General features: G+C 50.4%; 1 long non-coding RNA gene across 1 annotated transcript; it reads left to right on the top strand.

Annotated features, from left to right (window-relative positions):
- The first annotated feature begins 4,354 nt into the window (after positions 1-4,354).
- LOC120237045 lies at positions 4,355-8,208 on the top strand. Its single transcript, XR_005529838.1, has 3 exons — positions 4,355-4,419; positions 6,457-6,661; positions 8,076-8,208. It is a non-coding gene; the product is annotated as an uncharacterized LOC120237045 (long non-coding RNA).
- The last annotated feature ends 9,389 nt before the right edge of the window (positions 8,209-17,597 follow it).

Genomic DNA, 17,597 nt, shown 5'->3' with positions numbered 1-17,597 from the left:
AAGTTTACTGACGTGGACCAGAGAACAGGCCCGGAATGGCCTATGCATCCAGCAGCCTCCCTGGTAGTCGGATGGTCTCGTGTACTCTTCCAGTCGATAAACCTGGTGAGAGCCCCCACCCCCACCCCTGTTCTCTTACACAGACGAGCAAATGAGGGGTTGGAAAGCTTAAAGAATCAGACCAGGATCACATAGCCGACGAGAGGCTATTCCTGGGCTAAGCACCACTCCTCTAAACCAATCTCTTTATTGTGAACCTTCTGAACTGATCTGACAAGAGTCAAAACCAAGAAAGGAAAATCCTCAAATGCCAAGGATCCACTCAACAGCCTGAAGGAGGTGGGGAGATCCCTGCCTGAGGCCCGGGCAGGGACGCTGAAGTCAGCTAAGTCGGGAGTGTAAAAGGTCTGGGTCAATGTAGGAGAGACCTGTTAGGCTGCTGGAACATACAGTTCTACGGGTTGTGCACTGCACAAAAACGATGAGCAGAGGCTGAAATCCAAATCACCCTCTTCTGGCCAAGTGTGCTCTCTGGGGCAAAACTGTACCTGTCAAAAACAAGTGGGAATTTCCTTCTCGCAAAGGGGTCACCCATTTCTGTGGGCTGTGGTGTTGTACCCACCCATCAGTCTCTAATTGTGTAAAGACTCCATGTAGGCTGGCCACATCCTGACTGTGTCTGAGGATTTGGAAGGAGCCAGGCCTGCATGGTCTTGAGGAGAGAGGCATCTTTACCTTTAAAGCACAGAGAAAGAGAAAGCAAATACCATTCCTGAGGTTTTACAGATGGGGGTCCCAAGGCTCAAGGAGGGCCGGGTGACGTGCAAGCGATGTAATGTGGAGTAGAGCTGACCCTTGGGTTAGCAGTCTTTCCTCTGAGGCCCGCAGTCTCTGAGGGGGTCTCTGGAAACACAGAAATTAGGCTGAGGGGTGCAGGGGGGGCGCGGCTACAGGATGGCGTCATGTTTTCATAACTTCTCAGAAACACAGTTCCCTGTGGGAGGAGTTTCTCAACTTCTTTACAAATGGGCATCATAGTATTGATGACGATACACAGTACATATGCAGGGGAGGGGGAGGAGGGGGGAATAGCAAAAGCAGCAATAAATTGGGGCAATTTTCTAGAAAACATTTATTTTCCAGCAGAGTGCTACATTTCAAAGGTCTTTTTTCAATCCCTGTAGGTTAGGAGCTGGGGGCAGTGTGTGTGTGGGGGAAGCAGAATAAAGAGATATTTACATGAAGCATGCTGAGTCCCAGAGCTGCCGGAGTGAGGACACTTCCCTACATAGATGCACTGGGTGTACAAGGTCACTGAGCTTTACGTTGAAGGTCGTGCACTCTGCAGAAGTCGCGCCCTCTATAAGGACAACGTCCCTTCTCTGTGTCTTTCTGCCCTCGGCCTTCCATAGGCCTTGGTGGATTTCACCCTCACGCTACTCCTGAGGGATGGCTCATGGGTTTATACAGCAGATTAGGTGCGATCCTCTATAAACCCTTGGTCACTACGGAGGCGGTGCGTTAGCGTCCAGTCTGCCCTCACCTCCACCACCCCCCCCGCCCCCACAGCTCTGCTTAGCCTGCGCATGACGCTAATTGCGGTGGATGTCTTTGCGTGCTGATGACCTGAACAACAGGCCGGCTGCGGAGACTTCAGCGAGGACTCCCATCCGGAGCACCCCCGGGCCCCACTTGTCCTGTGCAGGCAGCCTAGATGCAGGGGGGAGGCTGGGCACGTCCCTCTGGCTGGTGTGAAATGTTCCACTGCAGACCAGGCGAATCAGTCATGAAACTATTTTAAACCCCAGCTGGAAGGAGGGGCAGTCCCAAGATTTCCATGCTAGTTACTCAAGATTGCTTCCTCTTTAACCTGGAAAATACAGCGTGTGTGCACGTACCTCTGTGTTTATGTCTGTGTAAAATAGAAAGAGAGAAAGAATGTAGAAGGTAAGCACCCCAAATCTCTTTTATCTTGGAGCCTGCCTGCCTCCTTTTTCTGCTGCGTTGTGAATCCGGGCAAAGGGCAGGGACAAATGTGTATTCATTAACAAACAAATGCCTCTTCGGTGGCTAATTTGTGCAGGGGTTTGGAAGAGCTGGCATGATCAGCCCAGAAATTAGGGCAGAGCCCTGCGCTCCTCGTGAGTGTCAGGTCTTTCCTGGCCTTTCCCCATTCTGTGTTTATGGTGGGGAAATTCTGGCTGAATTGAGCTGAGCTCAGAAAAGCTAACAGCTAATCCCTCCGCGCTGTGTTCCCCTGGAGATCCAAATGGACACACACGGGTCTAACCAAGCTGAACCCCAAAGCCTCCATGTCACTACTGCACCACTACCATGCACCCGAAAATACAGCAATGCATCGTTCACTTGTTTATGCAACAGGCACTTAGCCGTGAAGACCCTGCACTTGTCCGAAACCCTGAGTGGTGCCCGGGGCAGTTAGGAACAGGTGAACCCAGAGGCTTCCCCCTCACATAACCCAGGGGGGCGGAGAGACACATACTGTGATAAATATAACACCCTGAGCTCACTCCCCAGGCTCTTGCAAAGTGCGGGAGGGACCTATCTGTGGGCGCGCCTGGTTCATGTTGCAAACTGCTCTAGGCTGAAGTTCAGAAGTTCAGAAGGAGGAAGGGAAGAAAATGGGCATTTACGAAACTCCTCTATGTTCCTGGCATTGACGCGTCTCCCACACAATGTCCAGTGTTCCTCGTGAGACCCTTGCACCGGAAGAGTTTCTCCCCCCTAGCCTGCAAATAGGGACACAGAGGCCCAGAGTTGAAGGTAACTCATTCAAGGTCATAGAACTAGAATGTAGCAGATCGGGTTTGCAGTGCAATTTCCCTGCAAGCGCCGGCAGAGGGGCTTAGGTGGGAAGGGGTCAGTGGGATTGGTGAGGTCAGCTGGGTAGCGCATTCCACAGAGTTTGCACTTTATCTTCCAGGCAAGACTGCAGCTTGGCAGGTACCCCCGAGGGCCAAATTTGGGTGGGGCTGAGGCTCCGCTAGCAGCGAGTAGAAGTGTACAGCATCACCTCTACAGCCATAGGCCTGAAGGGAATTCTGACTCCCGCGTCACGCCAGCTGTGTGACATGGGGTGAGTTACTTAACTTCTCTGAGCCTCGTTTTTTCCATCTGGGAAATAGGGCTCTTCGTCCCAGTCCCCATCTCCCAGGGCTGCTTGGAGGGACCCGGGGGGCTGGACTGGTTACCCTGCATTGAGCTGTGCCCAGAACGGCACAAACACATAATTTATGTTAACAGTGGTACTGGAGATCCAGCGTCCACACAGTTTTAATACATGTTCATTATTTGTATCTTGCGCTTTATCAGCGTGATCAAATGCCTTCAACGCCTCGTTGAGCTGTGTCACCATCAGGTAAAGAAGGGAGCATTTGTCAGCTACTGATGCCATCTTGAGGCAGGGGCATTGCTTATAAATTGAGCATGAAACCGTCCGTGACCACTCAGAAGTCAGGCAGCAGGAGAACTCACTTGCTTGCCCCTCCAGGAGTTTGTGTGTCCTGCTGTGTGGCCCTGATGTCCGCCATTTACAGATGGCTCCCACGACGTCTGCACGGGGCTTCCTCTCCGTGGCTGGCTCCCAGGTGGTTAAAAGTTCCTTCCGCAACAGTGTTGTCCGAAAAGCACCGCGACGTCGCCGCGAACGCTGTTTCTTTTGGCTCTGCCGTCAGCCCATTGTGTAATCTTGGACGTGTGCCCAGCCTGTTCATTAGCTGATCTGATATTCATAATATCCCATTTAATAAATGGAAAAGCAACAGAAATTAAGAGACCTGCCCCAAATTACAGAGACAATTAGCCTAAGGATAAAACAGGAATGAGGAAACTGTGGGGGACTGGGAAGTCCTGGCTGCATCTGGATGTCAAGGGGATTCAACGCCTGCTGGACGGGGATGTCAGACGCCTTCGCCTCCGGCACACAGCCCGGCTTCTCCCGGCCTCCCTGTCCACACCCTGGGTCACTTTGCCACCTCGGCTCAGCAGGGCTCAGCCCCTCCCACCAGGACAGGCTTCTCCCGGGGTCTCTGCACACCTCGGCTGCGAGGTGTGGTTCCTGGAGCCTGCAGATGACCAGCATCCTTGGCCCAGGAAGTGCTGGTGAGTGGGTGACCCATGAGGCCAGACCTCCGATGGCTGGGACATGGAAGCCCATGAACTGCTGCCCGCCCCCCGCCACCCCTCCCCCCGCCAGCTCCCTAGTTCCTGAGCCTCTTGGAGACTGTGCTTGTGATAAAACAATACCAGGGGTGCCCCTCCCCATAACACCCCCCCCCCACCAAGTCCCTCCCAACTTGCCTCCCCATTTCTCTCCTCCAGCGTTTCTGGAATTCTCTCTCCTAAAGTAATAGGAGTAAGCTTTCCCTCAGCCTTTGCTCAGTGGGATTCTAAGAGAAGGTAATTTCACTCTCATTATTATTAATTAGGATAGTAAAAGGCAGGAGGAAGGGAGGAAGGAGGGGGCAGAGCGTGACAGAGAGAGCGGGAGAGGGGGTGCCCTTGGCAGCGGGTGGGTTCTGAAGAGGGGCCGTGTGCATTCCAGGAGCTGACGCAGGAGCAGTGGTTCCTTGCAGACTTTGCAGCCCGGTGCCCGGGTTTGCGCTGCCCGGGTTTGCGCACCTCTCTCGTTGGTTACAAGCCTCCGAAACTTTGGCTTCCTCATCTGAAAACTGCAGATGGTAATAATTCTGACGTCATAAGGGTCTGCAAATATTTAAAGTACTGATATTTGTCAATGGGGCGCCTGGATGGCTCCGTGGCTTAAGTGTCTGACTCTTGATTTCGGCTCAGGTCAGGGTCTCGTGGTTCGTGAGATCGACTCCCGAGTTGGGCTCCGTGCTGACAGTGTGGAGCCTGCTTGGGATTTTCTCTCTCTCTCTCTCTCTCTCTCTCTCTCTGCCTGCCCCCCACCCCCGCTCTCTATCTCTCTCTCCCTCTCAAAAGAAATAAACTTAAAAAAAAAAAGAGTACTATTTGTCAAACAGCTTAGAACAGTGTGTGATATGTTGTAAGTAGTATTTTTGTGCTTATTAAACATACAAGTCAATGAATGACTCTCCCTTGACTTTGCCTGCAGGGCTCTGAGGGAGGGAGGGTGTGCCTCTGAATCACAGAGAACATAAAATGAAAGGTTTGAGTTAATAAAGGACTTGGCCAGTCCTGGCCCTCCGATTTCTAAGGAAACCCTGGGCACTGATGTGAATCCACCATCGTTGTGGGTCACGGAAGGTCTTAAGGTCTTCTACAAATTGTCTTCAGATTTATATAAATTGTGCCGTCATGAACCCTCCCAAGAGGCCTGTGAGGCTGCGGTGAGTTCCCTACATTTTACAGATGAGAACGAGAAGGCTCAGAGAGGTTACGTGACTTGTGCGTGGTGACAGAGTGAGCTGTCAGTGCGCAAACTTGGGTCTGGTTGACTGGAAACCCCACCACACAGAATAGTCCAGGTCTCGGGAAAAAGTAGGACTGGAGAGAGAGCCGAGCTTTGTGCCTCAAGATGCGACTGCAGGGCTGAGTGTGTTTCTGGAATCTTACAGACTGTTGAGTGGGTGTCTTTCTTCGTGCTCGATGGCTCATGGTTAGAAGGGCGGCAGGTGCCCAGGGGTCTGGGGCAGGTGTGTGAGGGGTGGATTGGACACAGGGTCTAGGTGAGGAAAGGAACACATTCCGGTTAGAGCTCACGTGTTTGTCCCTCTGTCTGCCAGGTCATGTTGAATCTGGCGCGTGGTGGGTGCCCGGTCCTGGTTTGCTCGTGGCTGCTTCTTTGGATAGAGAAATCTTTGATCTGGGTTATAAAAAATTTTTTTCAAAAGATGTCGTCTGTCATGTTACCATAAAACACTTCACACTGTGGGGTGCCCGGGGGGACAGTTGATTAATTGTCTGGCTCTCGATTTCGGTTCAGGTCATAATCTCACAGTTCATGAGTTCGAGCCTTCCCATCAGGCTTTGCAGTGATAAGCGCAGAACCTACTTGGGATTCTCTCTCTGCCCCTCCCCAGTTGCGTGTGTGCGTGTACTCTCTCTCTCTCACTCTCTCTCTCTCACTCTCTCTCTCTCTCGCTCTCACTCTCTAAATAAACAAACAAACCACTTCATATTGTATTAAGCTATTGCATAAAATAAACCAGATAAGATTTCTTTTGTCACCTTCATAGAAGAACGGCAATGGAAGAAACTCAGAGCCTTTGCCTTGCTCCTGGGTGTGAAGGGGGTCAGGCTGAGATATCACTCGGGGGTGGGCACAGGGGAGTTAGCCAGGGAGCCATGCACCCACACATCGTCTCCCTGCCTGGGGCCTCCTTTCAACAGAAGTCCGGATATTTCCCTTCGGTCCAAGTTAAGAGCATTTGCTGTGAGTGTATTTTGACATTGCCATGCTGTCCCCAGAGAGTGGCACTGACATGTTTTCTTTTTGTCATGGTATCACAGGACCAGAGTCCTTGCTCCTGGGTATCAGAATCATCTCATTTTGACACCAAACTCTGGCATCTACAGATTCTGAGTAACGTGTTCCTGCTTCTTGGGAAAGCTTGGCCAGTCCCTCGTGGCCATCAGAGCATGACAGCCCATCTGTTAGCTGGAGATCACTTCATTTAAGGGCATGGGAGGCGTGGAGTGGTGGACACGCAGATGGGTAAGTGGATGGGTTTATTATTGTCCTTATTTATTTGCATTTTGAGAGAGAGAGCGTGCATGTACAAGCCTGTGTGCGTGCATACGAGTTGGGGAGGGGCAGAGAGAGGGAGCCAGAGAATCTCAAGTAGATCTCCACGGTCAGCGCAGAGCCCATCGTGGGGCTTGATCTCATGAACGTGGAATCATGACCTGAGCCAAAGTCAAGAGCTAGACGCAGCCGCCCAGGCGCCCTCTTATTCCATTTAGCACACGGTTATTTGAGGATCTCCGTAAGCCTGTCGTGTCCCTGGAAAGCCAGCAGGGAGAAAGGAAGCTGCACTAGGGGAACATGGAGGTGACGCTTCACGCGGAGACCTACTTCCAGCCGCGCGTGACAGCCAGGCCCACGGCGGGAAGGACACGAGAGAAAGACAGCGGTCTGGGAAGACCATGTTCAGCAAATATGCAGGGCCGCCCACTCTGAGCCGCGGGTCGAGGCTGGGCGGGCACAGCGTGACGGAGCGGCGCACCCCCTGCCCTCGGGGAGGTCGCACGCGCCCGGTGCAGACGCGGGGTGATGGACGAGGCGCCGTGGGCACCAGAGGAGGGGGTCCCACAACAGTGTGGGCAAGTGAGGGGCCGTTTCAGGGAAGACGGGGTGTGATCCGAGGCCTGAATCGAGCAGGCAGTGCCCCCTGGACGAGACGGCAAGGAGGGAAGGCGAGGCACAAAATACAGGGCACGAGAGGGCGTGGAACAGGGGAGGTGCAGCAGGAGTCTCGTACCGAGGACACAGTACAGTAAGGAGAGGAGGGGGGAGCGGGTCCGGGGTGGGGAGGCCGCCGCGGGCAGGCAGGGGGGCCCGCCTGCCCCGTTGGCGGGGGGTCACTTTCATCCCACAGACGGGGGGTGGGTCACAGGGGAACAGAACCAGTGGGTCGGCGGGAGGTCCAGGGAGTCCTGAGAGGGTGGGGGGGCGCTCTCCTCCTCCCCCCCCCCCCCCCCCTCCCCCTCCCCCCGCCTCTTCCCCTTCCTCCCCTCCTCTTCCCCTTCCTCCCCTCCTCTTCCCCTTCCTCCCCTCCTCCTCCTCTCCTCTTCCTCTTCCCCTTACCCCCCCTCCTTGTCTTTCTTCAATTGACCCTTGCTGAATATATTGGAAAACTATGAGTTTGTTCCTGTCTTAACAAGCAGAGTCTCTCGTGAACATCACAGACCCTGATGGATATTTGCTCAGAGTTTGAGGTCATTATTCAGCACGTAACCCTTAGGGCCAGGACTGCAGGGGCGGCCGAAGCAAAAGATGTCAGAGCCCGCACACTTAGGAGCCCTTGACGTCCATGGCCCACAGATGGGATCTTAAGCGGCCGTGTCAGGTGAAGGCCCAAGGGCTCCCTTCCCCCGCACTGAAGGGATCTTTTTTTTTTTCCCACCAGGGTTGTCTCCACCAGAAAATGTTGCTTGCAAGGAACAGAAATAGTCCACGGTTAAAAAGGAAGGAGGACAAAAGAAATTCAATGGAAATATGTGGGTTCATTCTACACAGCTGAATGGGAAGCTCAGCAACTAGCCAATAATAATAATAATAATAATAATAATAAACGTATACTGTCGGTTTACTATCTGTCGGCCACTATTCAAGAGCTTTGAGTTTTAGTAACGTACTTGATATTTACAACTATACTAAATACTACAGTGGACGCTATTGTGATGCTGATTTCAGAGGTCAGAAACCTGAGATTCAGAGAGGTTCAGTAATAAACCCAAGGTCACACAGCTAGGCAGCATCCGAGCCGGGACTAGAACACACAAAATCTGGTTCCTGAATCAGTGCTTTTTTCCACTACGCTGAGAAACAGGAAGCGAAAGGTAAAGTCCAGTGCTTGACGTGGAAGGGAATAGAGAATGGTCTCTTCAGGGAAGTGACATGTATGATGGGCCTCGGAGGGGGGTGACACCTGTCATCTTGTGACTGAGGACAAGGGGGATCCCTTTTCCGGAAGCCTCCCCAATCTACTTGGAGTGGGGAGAGCCATTTCTCAACACAAAGGCCAACAGGAGGTTCCACATAGGATTTAGTGTGAAGCAATAAACAAGGAAACAGAAAAGTTATATTATAAAAAGAAAAAAAATTATTCCCAGAGCCTTTAAAAAAAAAGTTTACTTATTTATTTTTAAGAGAGAGAGAGCAGGGGAAGGGCAGAGAGAGAATCCCAAGCAGAGTCCGCAAGGCCGGCACAGAGCCCATCCAACGTGGGGCTCGAACCCGGAAGTGGTGAGCTCGTGACCTGAGTCAAAACCAAGAGTCAGATGCTTAACTGACTGAGCCTCCCAGGCGCCCCAGAGCAGAGCCTTTTCATTTTGTATATGAATACGCAAAAATAGGAAAAAGTTGAACTTGGTATTTTGAGTTCACTATCATTGCTATTATACTGTTATTGTTATGACACAACTTTCACACAATTGAAAACTGAGGTTTTAAAAACGTTTTAATAGGAAAATCAGTAAAAAACTCATTTTTCCTTAGATCTTTCAATTCAACTTATAAGCCTCTTTTAACACAGACTATATTTAACAATTACTTTCAATGAGTCTCCTGTCCCATGTTTAAAGAACCCTAAGTGACTTCAAACAATGGGCCCAGATAACAATTCAATTCATTAAATCCTTTCAGTTGCTTCAACTGATAAGATAAATGCCTTCCTAAGGATTTAAAACATTCCGTGAAGTAGTAATTCAACTTATAACCAAGTGTGAAGGGTCTCGGTATCTTCTAAACGATCAAACAGGGCACACTGTCAAATGTTTAAAAACACTTTTCCAATGAGGATTTACAAGCCTAAATTATGTCACTGCTCAGTTACATTTTAATTGGCTTTATCAGGCTAATCTGACTCTGATGTATCAGAGTATTTTTTAAATTATACGACAAACCTCAAATACCAGCCTTATGCTGGTTTCCCCACAGACTTGACTTCTGGGATTTACGTTCTCCTCACTCCGCAGAATACATTCTGAGCTTTGCCAGCGTGGAAGTGCTCAGCACTAGGAGAATAAACAAGTCCTTTTACCATCACAAGCGAGTCCCCACCTAAAAGAGGGACAAGGACGATTTTTTTTCTTCACGACAGTTGGCTCAGGCTTTACTCGTCACTATGGCAACAAGCAACTCCAAGTCCACACGGTGCACCTGAGATTATTTTCTGCGCTCCCGCCCCTGGATCTAGGCTGAATGACCTAACCTCTTCTAACCTTGCAGCACAGACTGCTAACTGTCCCCAAAGACCGGTTTCCCACAGTGTGTTTTCCCAGAATTAGGAATAGGTTTCCCAGGGTCCTTTGCAGCGAGGCAGCTGGAAGATGTAAGTGGAAGTCCTGTGGGCAATTTGTAGGATGTTCTTATCTCCTTCTGGATGCCTGGAATAAAGAGTTGATGTCTGGGGTGGAGCAGCCAACTTGGACCAGGAAATCAAGTTGGGGTAGATGGTGCGCTCCATTGTGAAGCAACGAGCTGGCCGGAGCCCGGGTCCCTGACCCTTTACAAGTCCACACCAACCTTGTGTGCCAGGGCTTGGTGAAGGGAGAAACTAACTTCTACCCGATTAAGCCACTGTGATGTGGGGTTTTCCGCTGTGGAACACAATCCTAACTGCTATAGACACCACCGCCTGATTTGCGTAGGTGAAATTCTGGATCCTTCCCCCCTGGACAGGATTCTTCACCAGTCAGCTATTTGGCTGCCTGATGGAATTCCACCTTCCCCCCGTGTCTGGTTATAGGCTACAGTCCTAAGACACCTGAAATGACTTACACGATTTTACCAAATTGATACCCTAAATCGATAGCAGATCTTCTACCCCTTAAAGCTGGGGCCCTAGCTCCCAACCCAACACCACCACGGTAGGTGTAGCCGCCTCCACGATCATTAAATGCAGATCGTTAAATGCGAGAAGCTAGCATTAATTTATATTTTATAAGCCTGTAGTGCAAAATACATAAGTGAACACCAATATACGTAGTAAATCAATGCACGCGAAAATAACGATAACTTACTGTACACTTATTATGTGCATGGCTAATAACCATCCTATTCATTCCAGAGGGAGAAGTCTATCGTTATCCTTAGTTTAGACATAAGGAAGCTGTGGCCACATGTTTTCCCCAGGCTCAGATGCACAGTTGCACCCCATAAATTACCAAGTGATAGAGGTATTCCCAACTGTACTGTTTTAAGGATCAAGAAAGAGAGAGAAGAGAAAGATGCATGCACGTTTAGTCTCCGGGAAAGACCTGTTCAGCTACAAAAAAATACAAAGAAATGATTTCAGGGTTCTTTGTAATTTCTCCGCAATATTTATGGCTGCCATCTCTATTCTTCTTATACGTGGAAAACTTCTATCCCAAATTTGGATATTGGCTTGTTTTGTACTGAGAAGTAACTTGCTCTCCTTTGTGGGGGGGGCGGTGCTGGCGTGAGGGCGTGGGGCGGAGGGACACTCCAAACCTCAAGGCCACCACCATGGGCATGTAGTTTAAGGAGGAGGGAATTACAGGGTTTCTTCCCCCAGTGATGCAGTTGGCCTGGCAGAGTGCTGATATTTGGCAACTGCCACGCTGAGTACTTTTCCATTCTCATCTATAAAACATTTGTAAGAATGTTGACAAGTATAATATGCATAAGAAAGATACTTAAATTAATAACGGCCATCATTTATTGGATGCTTACTAAGTATCTGGCACTGGGCTAATAATTCTTTATATATAATCTGTCTCCTTAAAACAACTCTGGGGGCCGGGTACCATCCGCCCATTCTGCAGACAAAATCTGGAAGGCTCATGGGTTCGGAGCACCCCCTCCCCCCGCCTCACCTCTGCTCTGCGGTTTCCTCCAGCAGGCAGACATGGTTGCTTTTCAGCTTCCCAGTCTGTTCTTTCACTCAGTTTCCCAGGTTAAGGTGCTGGTTCTTAAATGTCAGAGAACCTTGATATAGACTATTTGCGATCCCTGAAGAGCCAGAAATTTCTTTTCAAGAATGCAAGTGTTAACCTTGGGGTCCTTGACATATTTCACATCCAGTAATTGCATTCTGCTTGTTTTGACTTTACTCGGAAATAAAATCATCGGGAAAACATCATAGAACAAAAGGTTTCCTGCTGCAAGGACCCTTAAGATGATCAAAGCCCATAGTTTCAATGCCAGGAACAGTCTGTCCAAATAGTAATTCAAGGAGAAGGGCACGCACATCGTAAGCCGTCTCTGTGAGCTCCCTCTCACCCCTTGTTGTGCTTCTTTGGAAATAACTTCCACGAAGGTAACTAATCACGGATCCTGTAACATCCCCAGGATCCACCCATTCCATGAACATTTGCTAAATGGATTAATGGAGGTGGGTACCCAATGTGCGATCCCCTTAGGTTTGACAGAACACAGTTTGAAAACATTGCTCTAAGTCAACCTCCTAAGGGTACAGACAAGAAAGCTGAGGTCAGAAAAGGGAAACTGTCCAAAGCCAAGGGCTTGCAAAGTAGCAGAGCCAGGACCCGGGTCCAGAACATCTTATCAGAAAGACTTTGTCCATGGTGCCTTTGGGATTTATGGTTGAGTGTATGAATGGGGTGCTGTCCCCCGGGCCCTCGTAGCTGTATTTCAGAAGGAAGCTGTTCCAAAAGGCAGATTCCCAGAACCCACTGTCAGGTGGGTGAATTTCGAATCTCTGGAAGTAGGACCCAGGAATCTGAGTTAGAGTAAGGCTCCTGGAGGCATCCTTGTGTGCTGTGAAGGCTGAGAAGTAGACCCTAAGGGTTCCTTGCCTGGATCCAGGAGGTAACTGGAGACTTAGCTATGATCTTCCCCTGCTCTAGGCTAGAATGAAGAGCCGCTGACCTAGCAGGTTGCCTAGAGTTATGTTCCTGAGTGAATGATTTATTCCATAACCACTTATTGACAATCGCCATGTCCTCAGGGCTCTGACCTTGTTTCATTTTTTACAACATCCCTAGGCGATCTCAGCCACACCAGGTCTCCACCAGCACCCGCTGCCTGTGAATCTAGTGCTGCTACCTGGTCCTGAACATACTATTTTCAGGGATGTTTTGTTATGCAGGATTGGTGACCAGAGTAAGCGGCAAATCAAAGTCCCAGAGAAAACTGAAACGGGACACACAAAAATGGTTCCTTCCACGGTCCATAGTCCAAGGTGCCATATTCTAGAGATGGCCACCATCCACTCAGTGTCAATTATTTTTGCCGTTGGGTTTCAAGTAAAAAAGAAATCTCGAGGTGCCTGGGTGGCTCAGTCAGATGAGTGCCCAACTTCAGGTTAGGTCATGATTTCACGGTTCGGGAGTTCGAGCCCCGCCTCCGGCTCTGTGCTGACAGCTCAGAGCCTGGATCTTGCTTCACATTCTGTGTCTCTCTCTCCCTGTACCCCTCTGTGACTTGCACTCTGTCTCTCTCTCAAAAATTAGGGCACCTGGGTGGCTCAGGTGGTTAAGTGTCCGACTTCGGCTCAGGTCACGATTTCATGACTTGTGGGTTCGAGCCCTGCATCGGGCTCTGTGCTGACAGTTCAGAGCCTAGAGCCTGTTTCAGATCCTGTGTCTCCCTCTCTCTCTGCCCCTCCCTTGCTCATGTTCTGTCTCTGTCTCAAAGAGAAATAAACATTTTTTAAAAATTTAAAAAAATAAACATTAAATTTTTTTTTAAATAAAATAAAAAATCTCACCATGGAACTGAGAAATAGGGCTGAGCACAGTTGCATTTTCTCCCTCACAAAACAAGGGATCTGAGGGAATGAACGTGTGGCCATGCCTTCAGGGACCAGATATTTTTCTGTCTTTTAACCCGATTGTGCTGGTGCTGGTTTCACCATGAAAGACGGCTACTGCCTGCCCAGATCTCCCTTCTGCTCCTTCCTCAGGTCAGACCCCTGACCTCTGCTGGATTACCGCAATGAGCATTGCTTCCCGTTCAGACACCCCGTCCCCGGCCTCGTGCGGCTGCCTGAACCCTCTGGCCGGCATGCAAATGTCGCCGCTTCCCCACTGCCCCCGCCCAGTATGTGAAGTCTGAGCTCCGGGCAGCAGTCAGGGCAGAGCCCAGGCTGCTCCGCACAGCTTACCAGGTGGTGCGTGAACCGTGCATCCTGCACCCCTCCCCCAGACTCTCACCTAGTTCCCCCTGAGGTCCCAAGACACCTGTCCCCAGCAGCTGCCCTCTGATGGAGGGAGTCATCAGGGGGATGTGACCGCCAGCTGACGCGAGAGCTGGCCCCGGGGAAGTGGAGGACCTTCACTGCCTTGGAAGGTACGTGTGGTCTCTCCCACACCGTTCCCCCAGAGGGATGAGACATTAAGGCCTCTCTCTAAACTTTTAAGACTCTAGAAGGTGGGTTCAGAGATCTATTCATCTTGACGCACTCGAGATCCGACTTCTAAGTACGTTCTCTTGCTCATGTGACTTGCCACTGACCAACGTGGAGACCCGCCTCTCTCGTCCATCTCTCCCTGTCTTCTGTGCGCGGGGGCAGTTTCAGATTTCACTCCCAAGGCTCCGGAGCTTGTGAACCAACACCCGCTAAGTGACCTCACGACCCTCCCCCCACCCCCCATTAGCCCATCACAGCACCGCCCCTTTGTGGTGAAATCACCAGCCATGTCCGTCCCCTGCCAAATTGTGCGCTTCTGGCGGGCAGGGACTGTGCCGTGCCAATTTAGCCCAGTATGTGGTGGGTTAGGGTGGGCCCCAAGTATCTGGTGACTGCTGTCCTTACAGAAGGAGAACAGACAGAGAGACAGACAGACAGACAGACACACACACACACATACAGCCATGTGAACGGGTAGCAGATATCAAAGGGATCATCTACAAGCCAAGGCCAAAGATTGCCAGGAGCCCCCAGAAGCTGGGAGGAAGGCACAGGGCAGATTCTCTCTCACAGCTCCCAAAGGGAGATGATCCAGACGAAACCTTGATTTCAGACTTCTGGGTTCCTGAGCGGTAAGAAAATCCATGTCTCCTGTTTTGGGGCCACCAGCTCGTGGTCATTTGTTACAGTAGCACTAGGTAGTGAACACATCCAGGAGGGCCGGACCCAATGTCTGCAACATCTAGGAGTCATGGTTCTTTAAGGGTCCTGCAGCCCAGAACATCAAAAACTCTGCGGATACTGCGATCCGTGCTGAGAAGCAGAATTCCCTCAGTCGGAGCCTGGCGTTAGATGTCTGGATCTGTGTATATTGCAGGAGCCCCAGGATGGCAGTTAGCGAAATCTTCACTGGCCCAGCAAGATGGAGGTCTATACTGACTCCAAGGACATAACAACATGCTCTTGAACCAGAGTTCCTGGGCTGAATCACGTCTGCGATACAAGCTCATAAAGAGAAATACTGGGACCAGATGAGTGAGAAACCTTCAGTGAGACCGCATCAAGGAGGGCCTTAACTACTAGGCTCAGAAGTTTGGATTGACATTCTCAGACAACGGGATCCATTGAAGATTTAAGGATTTTGAGCTTGGGAATGCCTTGGGGGCAGTGAAGGGGCTTTGGGGGGCGGGCGGAAATGAACCTGGCTGTAGCTGTGTATGGTTATCAAGCGTCTGGCAGCAAGTAATAGAACCATGACCTAAAGCGGCTGAAACAAAATAGCTGTTCTGACTAATACAACAGCAAGTCTAGAGTAGGCTTCAGGTACGGTGTGACCAGGGATCTATTTAGCTTCAGTTTGTCTCCCTTCGTGGGTACCTGAGGTCTTCTAGAGAAACTGAGTTAAAAATACTTTCATGTTCATGTCCTGTTGGAAATAAAGGGAAGCTTCCTAGGCCTTAACTCTTAAGGACTCGTTTCCTAGAAACCACAAGTAGATTTCACTCTTTATCTTGTTGATCTGAACAGAGGTTAAATCTACATATTCCTGAGCCAACTTCCAGTAAAGAGATTAGTGTGGTCATGACTGGACAAGATTAACAAGCTGCCTTAGCATGGATGTTGGGTCTATCATATGTGAGTAGTGAGTGTACAGTGTGTGATTCTGAGTAATAGTTCTGCCGATTCAAATGTCCCCAAGATTCTGAGAACTGGAAGGAGGCTTAAGGCTATTCGTCCTGCATTCCCCATAACGCAAGTTCGCCTTCCACGTGCTTACTCTTCAGAGAGGCACTTGCTGCCTGGGCGGCCCACTCACCGCTGGGTTGTTGACCCAGGACCCAGTGAAGTCTGCCAATCGGATTCCTCTTCTGGAAAAACTAAAATCCAGAAGAGATGAGCAGTGGAAAGGGAAACTGTGAAACTAGAAGGGCTGTTTAGACAGTTGCCACGTGCCGTACAGAGGGGCTGGAGCCGCAGACACCAAGAAACATTTAGGGCAAACCCCAGGACTTAGTAGAAGGAGACTGTGGGCAGGGAAGGAACAGAGAGGGGGGGCAGGAGGAGGGAGGGAGGGAAGAGAGCCAGAGCCGGGAAGCCTGGCTGTCTTTCTCCTTCTAGCTTCTGACAGTACATCCCCCTATTACATCTTTTTACCTAAGGAAAGTTGGGGCCCCCAAACCGCGGCAAGCAGAGTGCTGCGCACAACAAACCACCCGGTCCGTGCCCGGCAGCTCTGAACTCACCGCTGATAAGCAAGGCGGCCCTTTTCTGCCCAATCACCCAGATAGCATGAGGGCCCATTAGGATCCTTCCATTCTGATGTGTGAAGAATGGGGGTGGGGAGAGGATGAAATCAATTTCCTTTGCCATTATTACCCAGAGCTTTGCAGTTGCTCTGAACACATGGGGGGGGGGGTGAGCATTAAATCAATGTCAGGGCTCCCTGGAGGCACTCACTGTGCAGACACTCCCAGTAATGACTCTGGCTGCTGTACTGGGCAGGGCACGTAGGCAGACACGCTCAGGATGACAATGAGGAATGCCCTCACACCAACCCACCAACCCCCCCTCCCCCCCCGACACACAGCCCTGGAGGATGTGGGCTCCCGGAAAGGTCCAGGGGCCTCGAAGTGCTGCGTCCATGGAATATCACAACTCTAGCACAAACCTGAGAAGGGGGGTTGAGGGGGGAGGCCCTCTCTTGTTACCTGGTAAGAAATACATTGTAAACAGAACAGAAGCAGGCAACGAAGAGCCTGGCCAGGTTAACCCATCCAAGACTGGAAAAAGGTGTCTCTGATGTAAATCTTTTTTGTAGATAACGTGATGATTTATGCATGCTTCACTATACAGTCACTTAATTAGGCATTTCCATTTCACTGTGGAGTCACCTACGGTAACTGCCAAGAACCCAGGGCTGAAATTAAGAGCCTTCTTTGGTTCTTGGCTGCAAAGTGGAACCAGCAGCTCGGTGTTGGGGAACATTTACTTGCCCAATGTGGCCTTCTCGCCAGACTCACTTAGGATAAAATGGTGCAGTCTTAATGACGAATTCCTTAATTTTTCTAGTGATGAACTTTCGGACTCTCGCCTCCTCTTTTCCAATCTGCTCCTTTTCTACGCCTCTCTGCTCTGAATAGCTCCCCTTTTCCTCCTTCAAGGCTGAGAAGCCTCCTGGTCCAGCCTTTACCCATGGCCCCCCCCCGGAGGGGGGGCGTCCCCACATTATGGGTAGGAGCCCAGGCCAGAGGGCTCCATCCATGGAAAGCCCACGTTCATTGGGCATTTACTATATGACAAGCATCGTTAAGGATTCAACATGGATGGATTCACTAGATTATTAGAACAACCTTATGGGATACAGTTATCAGGCCCATTTTCACAGAAGAGGAAACTGAGGCACAGGGCTACCTAAGCTTATATTCTGTAACCAGCCTAAGATCACACAGCCAATGGGTGCAAGTCCCACCCAGCTGGCCTGGTCTGAAGCACACTCGGATGAATGACGTGCTAGGGAGCTATTTTCCCTTCCACTGCAAAAGGCTGACCTCTCCAAGGGAAGAAATGGAAGCTTGAAGAAATTAAGTGCCC

Source organism: Hyaena hyaena, unplaced genomic scaffold, assembly GCF_003009895.1.
Source record: "Hyaena hyaena isolate Hyena2069 unplaced genomic scaffold, ASM300989v1 scaffold_169, whole genome shotgun sequence".
Taxonomy (NCBI): Eukaryota; Metazoa; Chordata; class Mammalia; order Carnivora; family Hyaenidae; genus Hyaena; species Hyaena hyaena.
Note: the sequence above shows the minus strand (reverse complement) of the source record. Positions and strands in the feature narration are given on the sequence as shown.